The sequence below is a fragment of the Podarcis bocagei genome (genome assembly GCF_964188305.1).
Source record: "Podarcis bocagei genome assembly, chromosome: 7".
NCBI lineage: Eukaryota > Metazoa > Chordata > Lepidosauria > Squamata > Lacertidae > Podarcis > Podarcis bocagei.
In genome coordinates this window covers 86,834,283-86,840,526 of record NC_138132.1, presented here as the reverse complement: position 1 = coordinate 86,840,526, position 6,244 = coordinate 86,834,283, and the positions used below count along the sequence as shown (strand labels likewise).

General features: G+C 54.7%; 1 protein-coding gene and 2 long non-coding RNA genes across 5 annotated transcripts in view; all 3 read left to right on the top strand.

The window, feature by feature from the left end:
- LOC308592091 overlaps positions 1-6,244 on the top strand; it is a 302,880-nt gene that overhangs the window by 110,076 nt on the left and 186,560 nt on the right. The window lies entirely within an intron of this gene.
- The window catches only part of LOC308592075, an 85,290-nt gene that overhangs the window by 12,407 nt on the left and 66,639 nt on the right, over positions 1-6,244 (top strand). The window lies entirely within an intron of this gene.
- Positions 4,016-6,244, top strand: part of PSD4 (pleckstrin and Sec7 domain containing 4) — a 31,946-nt gene continuing 29,717 nt past the window's right edge. The window contains exon 1 of one of the 3 annotated variants that reach the window (XM_081202968.1): positions 4,016-4,595. The gene's annotated coding sequence lies outside the window, so the exon portion shown is untranslated. Of the gene's footprint in view, positions 4,596-4,731; positions 4,873-6,244 lie in introns of those variants that run through there. The other 2 variants (XM_081202967.1, XM_081202969.1) reach the window with 2 other exon arrangements.

The following is a 6,244-nucleotide window of genomic DNA, read 5'->3' as shown; positions in this document are numbered from 1 at the left end:
GGGCCACTGTCAGCTGCTGCCTAGAAGTCAAAGCCCCCCGTCTAGGGGTTGGGGTCTCCCCTCGCACACCCTCCCTATTTTCCAAGGACAGTCCCAGATTTCAGGGGGAGAGCCATCAAGTTCTAGGCTTACACAGCCCAGGAAAGGAAAATAATAATAATCAAAAACAGGAGAAAAAGCAACAACAGCCCACAAACCCACAACATCCCTGGAAAGACCCCCACAGCCCACCAACCAGGGGATGTGCTGGCAATGACACCCACATGCCAGAGGGTGTCCTGCCATATACCAAAGCTGGTGGCTTTGGAGTATATACTTGCACTCTTAAGACAGGAACATAGGACACTGACTCGCATCGAGTCGGACCACTGGGCCATCAAGTTCAATACTGGCAGCACCTCTCCAGGGTCTGTCCCAGCCACACCTGGGGGCTGAAAATGCAGAACAGGTATTCTGCCACAGAGCCCTTGGAAGATTCACTGATCTGCTTAAAACATGTACAGTGGTACCTGTGGATGCGAATGGAATTTGTTCTGGAGCCCCGTTCGCATCCTGAGCAGAACGCAACCCGTCTCTGTGCGCGTCACGTTTAGCCGTTTCTGCGCAGGTGCGTGACGTCATTTTGAGTGTCTGTGCATGCGGCGAAACCCAGAAGTAACCCGTTCCGTTACTTCCGGGTCGCCACGGAACGCAACCTGAAAATGCTCAACCTGAAGCAACTTTAACCTGAGGTATGACTGTATCTATCAACATATAGAATAAGAGAACAAGAAGCACATATGTTTAAAGAAGACTGGAAAATGTTTATTGAATATATGGGGGGGGGGAATCATGTACACTTGAAAACGTTGGCAGCAATGAGATAAATTCAACAGTGTAAAGAAGTTTTGATGGATGTAATAATGAAGTACTGAATGGTTTAGTTCATAAGTAGGCAAACTAAGGCCCGGAGGCCGGATCTGGCCCAATTGCCTTCTAAATCCGGGCAGTCCGGGAATCAGTGTGTTTTTACAGTGTGTCCTTTTACTTAAAATGTATCTCTGGGTTATTTGTGGGGCATAGGAATTCATTCATTCATTCCCCCCCAATATAGTCCAACCCCCCCCCCCCACATGGTCTGAGGGACAGTGGATCGGCCCACTGCTGAAAAAGTTTGCTGACCCCAGTAAAATATGCAGGGATTTATGTTATGCAAAATGAACCATGGAAAGAGAAGGGAAGTCATTGATATTTATCTATTACTTTTCCTTTTAAAAAAATCCCAGGGTGAGGTACATAATTAAAACAGAAGTGGAGTAAAATATAGAAATTATCCAAAGTAGAAAGAGATTAATAAAAATTAAAAAGCATTATCGCAAAAAGCTCAGCATTAGAAGCCAGCAAGATAAAATCGTATTCCTGATTCTTATTGCCCTGGTGTCCCCTGCTTTTCCTCCTCCCAGGCTCAGACCTCATTCTTGCCTCATTTGGGGGGGGGGGAGCTTGAGCCTGCTTAAGAGGGAGGGGCTCTGGCCTCCATCCCTCTTCCTCCACTGCTGGCTCCACTGACAGTGAGAAAGACCCTTTGTTCACTATTAATCTTTGCCCACAGCACTGGCAAGCAGGGAGAGCTTGTGGGGGCTCAGCTCAGCCGTGCCACTCACCACCTGGCAAAGGCCCCCTGGCAGCAGCAGCCGCTCAGTTTCTCTGCCCAATGCCTCCTTCTCAAAGGTGGGAAGAAAGGTCACCATGGACTGTGCGGCTTCTGTTGCGCCTTCCCAGCTGCGGCTTCCTCTGGAGACCGCAGCAGCTGCAAGCTTGTGGCGAGAGCGATGCCAGGATCCTGCCATGGATGAGAAATCGCCAACATCCTTCCCTGTCCTGTTCTCTTCTTTCATAGGCAGGCAGATTCTCTGCGAGAGGGAAGAAACTACGAAGCTCATTCAAAAGAGGCGAAACAGGATCAAATGACCGAGTGTGACCAAGGGGACAGGAGAGTCTTGTGAAGAGACAAACCATCTGGAGCGGAAACATTCAAGGGAGACTATACGCACCAACTCTGCCGTGAATTTTGCCCCAGGCCTATCTGACCCATCTGGGCCATCTAAGACCTGGACGGAGGAACTCGGCTGGCAAAACGGGAGGTGAGTAAAGGGGAGTTGGCAGGCAACCAGCTCAGGTTTTTTTGTTTTTTTTTTGGGGGGGGGAGTCTTGCTGTTGGCTGCAGACCATCTTTTAAGAGCACCAGATTACTACACTCGCTGTCTCAACTGCCAAACTTGCCTTGCTGTGACTGCCAAACTTGGATACTTCCCAAAATGAAAAACAGGCGAGTTTAAGCAAAAGGTGCAAGCACTCTGTTAGGCCTGCGCTGGCATCGGTGGATGAATCTCTCCTGCGATACACAGCACCTGCAAGGACTCTCCGATCCCGATCAGAACCATGCGGTTTGTGTGTGAGTTCAAAGCCTCCTTTCCCCTTGCAATCCAAACCAATCTGGGTCCCAAGGCTGCTAGCCAGGGAAGAAAAACAAAGCTGCAACACGGCCCGTCACGTGATCTGTGCACTTTGTCCCCGAGCGTGTGGTGCGGTTTGGCTTAACGCTAAGCAGGTTGCATGAGGGCCTTAGGAGGCCCAGTGCCAGCCCAGCAGGACCCTCCCTTTCTGCAAAGGCAATTGGGATGCTGGCCGTTTTAATAGGGGAACGGCCATATAGATCACTGGCAGAGCAGCTGCCTTGCAGGCAAAAGGTTTCAGGTTCATTCTCCAGTGGCATCTCCAGGGGGAGGGGGGCTAGGTCTTAAACCCTGGAGAGCAGCTGCCAATTAGTGTAGGCAGCTCTGAGCTGCATGGACCAGTGGTTTGGATCAGTATAAAGGCACCTTCCTATGTTCCTTTCATTGTTCCACGACTTCTTAGTGCAGATGCTTGCATTGGATGTGACTTCAAAAAACACACCTTAAAGCCAAAGCTTGTTTCTGCTGCCCACCCCCTCACTTCCACAGTCCCAGATGGCTCACAGCACCACTGTGAGGCCTGGGCCACCTGCAGCAGAGACTTTGGTGGAAGGGTGGCTGGCCACTGCATGGTACCCATGTTGTTTCTCTGGGGTGACTCAATCTGCTGTTTTCCAGTGCAGGGAGGTCTGTGAGCACCCTGGAGGCGGTTTTCCCCCAGTGCAATTGGAAAGAGGGGAGGGCAATCATGAGTCAGTTGCTTGCCTTCCCCTCTGGGCGCCCTCTTCTCGCTGGGTGACCTTGGCAGAGGATGAAAAGGGACATCCTTCGGGCCAACGATTTTTTGTTGTGTCCCTGCAAGGAGGAGGGCCCCTCAGCCCCCAAAAGAGCAGTCTGACAGTTACTTCCTGAGACGGGTGCTGACGGTGAGTGTAGACTTGCAGGCAAACAGGAAGCAGCAAGTTTGCCCCATCTTTCTTGCTCAGGAAATGGACACAAGCCCTGGGCAACAGGCAGCAGTTGAGTAAGTCTGTGTTGAAACTTCCCCATCCGTTACCTAGAGCTGGGAGGTGCAGGGTGGGAAAGTAGCTCTGATGGCTGAAGCCTTCCCTGGGCAGGTCTGGGGCTGAACCCCACTGCGGGGAGTTGGGACCACTGTCCTTGAGATCCCAAGGACAGGTCGTTCTGCCCCTCCCAGGGGATGCTGCAGGGTCACTTTGACATCCCTCTCACTGCCCAGGGCTGGCCTGGTGTTGTGCAGTGACAGAGTGGGTGCAAAGTGCTTCTGGGGCAACCCCATAGTGGAGGCAGCCTGAAGGATTCAGCTGGATCCAGTTCTGTGCCAGTGGGCAATGAACACGGAGGTGAGTGATCCCCACCCTGCCCCTCTCCACAGGCCCACCTGGAAAACATCTGAATGAGAACCAAATTTGGCAAAACCTCTCTAATATGTCTTGTTTTCACAATAATTCATTTTGGTACAGTTGCTTTTTTAATGGATCTTTTCAATAAGATAACTGAAACTTCACATTATTGAGGAAATTATTATTATTATTATTAGCCCCCCCTTGGCTTGGTACCCTGTGGGGGGGGGGCGCGGATTGGCCACACCATCCTAAACCCTGTGCTGTTGTCTGGGGTCCTTGCGGAAACAGCTGCCCAGAACCTGCCCCACTTCTCTCAAGGGGGAAAGGGCCAGGCTGGGGGCAGCTGGGGGCTAGAGATGAGATCCCCCAGTGAACCAGGCCAAACGGTTGCATCCTGACCGCTCTCTCGGTAAAGGGCAGAAGGGGGCTTCCTAGGCTGCCTCGAGCCCTACTGATGTGGAGGGGGCTGCTGCTGCTGTGCCAAAAACCGCCCCGCGGAGACGGCTCGGGCGCAAGAGGCCACCTGCTCCGGGCTTGCTCCTTGGCGCAAAGGGCCCGTCCCCCACCTGCGCAAAGGTGCCCTCGGGTCCGGGCCGCGAAGCCTCCGCGGAGTGAGAGCAACCGGGCCCCAGCCAAGCTCGGCTGACGCCGCCTCTCGGAGGCAGGAAGGCCAGGCGACCGGGCGCGCGGGGAATGCGGCTGCGGCCCTGGCTCTGGCCCGGCGGGGAGGGCTCCCGTCGCCAGTCCCGCCCGACGAGCAGGAAAGGCGGAGCGGAGCCGGGCGCGCCGTCGGGTAAGTGCGGCCGGGCGCGGGGCTCCGGCCGGTGGGAAGGGGCCGCTCGGATCGGACGGCCCCGGAAGGGAAGCGGGCCGGGCGGGCTCCCTTGGCGGGGCTGGGAGCGGCCTTGGCCGAGGGAAGGAGGCGCCGCGCGCTGGCGGCCCCGACGGAGGGGGAATTTGCCCGGGGAGCTGCTGCGCCCCCGAGGAGCTCCCGAGCGCGGCCCGGCTGGAGGCAGCTGGAGGGCGGAGGCTCCTCGCAGGTAGATTATTCCTGCCCTGGGAGGCCCTAGGTGAGGACTCGGAGCCCAGTTTCTTTTCCAAAAGCCGCTTCCGGAACCGAGCAGCTTGGAAACGGAGTCCCCCCCCCTACCCGTCGGGCAGCCGGTTTCCAAGCGCCAGCCTACCTGCCTGGTTTTCCCTAGTGGGAAGGCCACCTGCGCCGCGGGTCGAGTTGCGCCGATTCCCCGCCTGGGTGGGAATGCCCGCCTGCCTGCCTGCCTGCCTCCCTTCCCGGCGCCCCTGGCCCCTTTCCCACGTGCTCCCTTCCGCAATCGGAGGAGACGCCGCCCTTCTTAAAGAACAAGGAGGCTGGCCGGGCAGGGTCACGCAGCTGGGCCTCGCCAGGTGTTTTGGAGCACAAGCGGCCAGAAGAGCATCATGGGGCGGGGGGCGATGGGAGTTGTGGTCCGAAACACAGGGGAGGGCGCCAGCTTGGGAGAAAAGGGGGTTGTTTATTTGGAAATCGCCAGCAAGGCTCTTTTATAAGTCAGAAGGCAACACAGAACAACAAAGGCAGCTGCTGTGTGCCAAACACCCGAAAACCAAAAACGACCAAATTAAAGCAAACTCGTAAAGTTCAGAAGAATGGGTTACATAATAGTCAAGGCTGGCTATCACTGCCTGCTGGAATCTCAGGGCGAACAAACAGGTGCTTGCCTGGCACTGAAATCTCATAGTTGATGCCTGGCAAGCCTTCCTGAGGAGGGTCTTCGATAGTGAGCCCCCTCCCTGCTCCCCACTCACTTAAGGTTGTGCACCAGGGAGGTTTGGCCTTGAGGCTGGCTGTTGGGATGAAAAGTGGCCCTTCAGGGACCAGAGTGATTAGCCGTCCAGGACCCCCTAGTTATCCGCCAGCTCTTTGAATTGTGCCCAGAAATGGATCTGTACTCGGTGCTGTGCTTTAAGTACTGATGGGATGTGATCCGTATAGCTAGTCCCCATTAGCAACCTAATTTGGGGCAGAGATATGGTGTATACATTCTTAAAATACTGAAGAGAAACCTAGTTTCTTTTCGGCTGCAAAGACATTCCTTTGGGCTAGGCTGCTCGTTTGGTCAGTCGGCACCTGCCGGTGCCTCATCTCTGATCTGCCCTGATGGGAGCCCCAGAGCTGGTGAGTCTCTGTCTCCCAGCCCACTGCCACCAACCAGTTCCTCCTCCTCTAGCCCAAGATTATTAGGGCTGTTGTGGTGGTGGGGCTGCAATTCATGCCAATGGATTGGTGGGAGAAGATTTGGGCTCCTTGGATGCTGCGATTGGCTTCCATCAGCTGAAACGATGCTTTCTAGCATGATGAATTGTGGTCCATTGATACTAGAAGAGTGTCCTTTCCCACCATGAACCTGTGGGGAGAGACCGCTGATAATGTTGAAAGTGAAATGA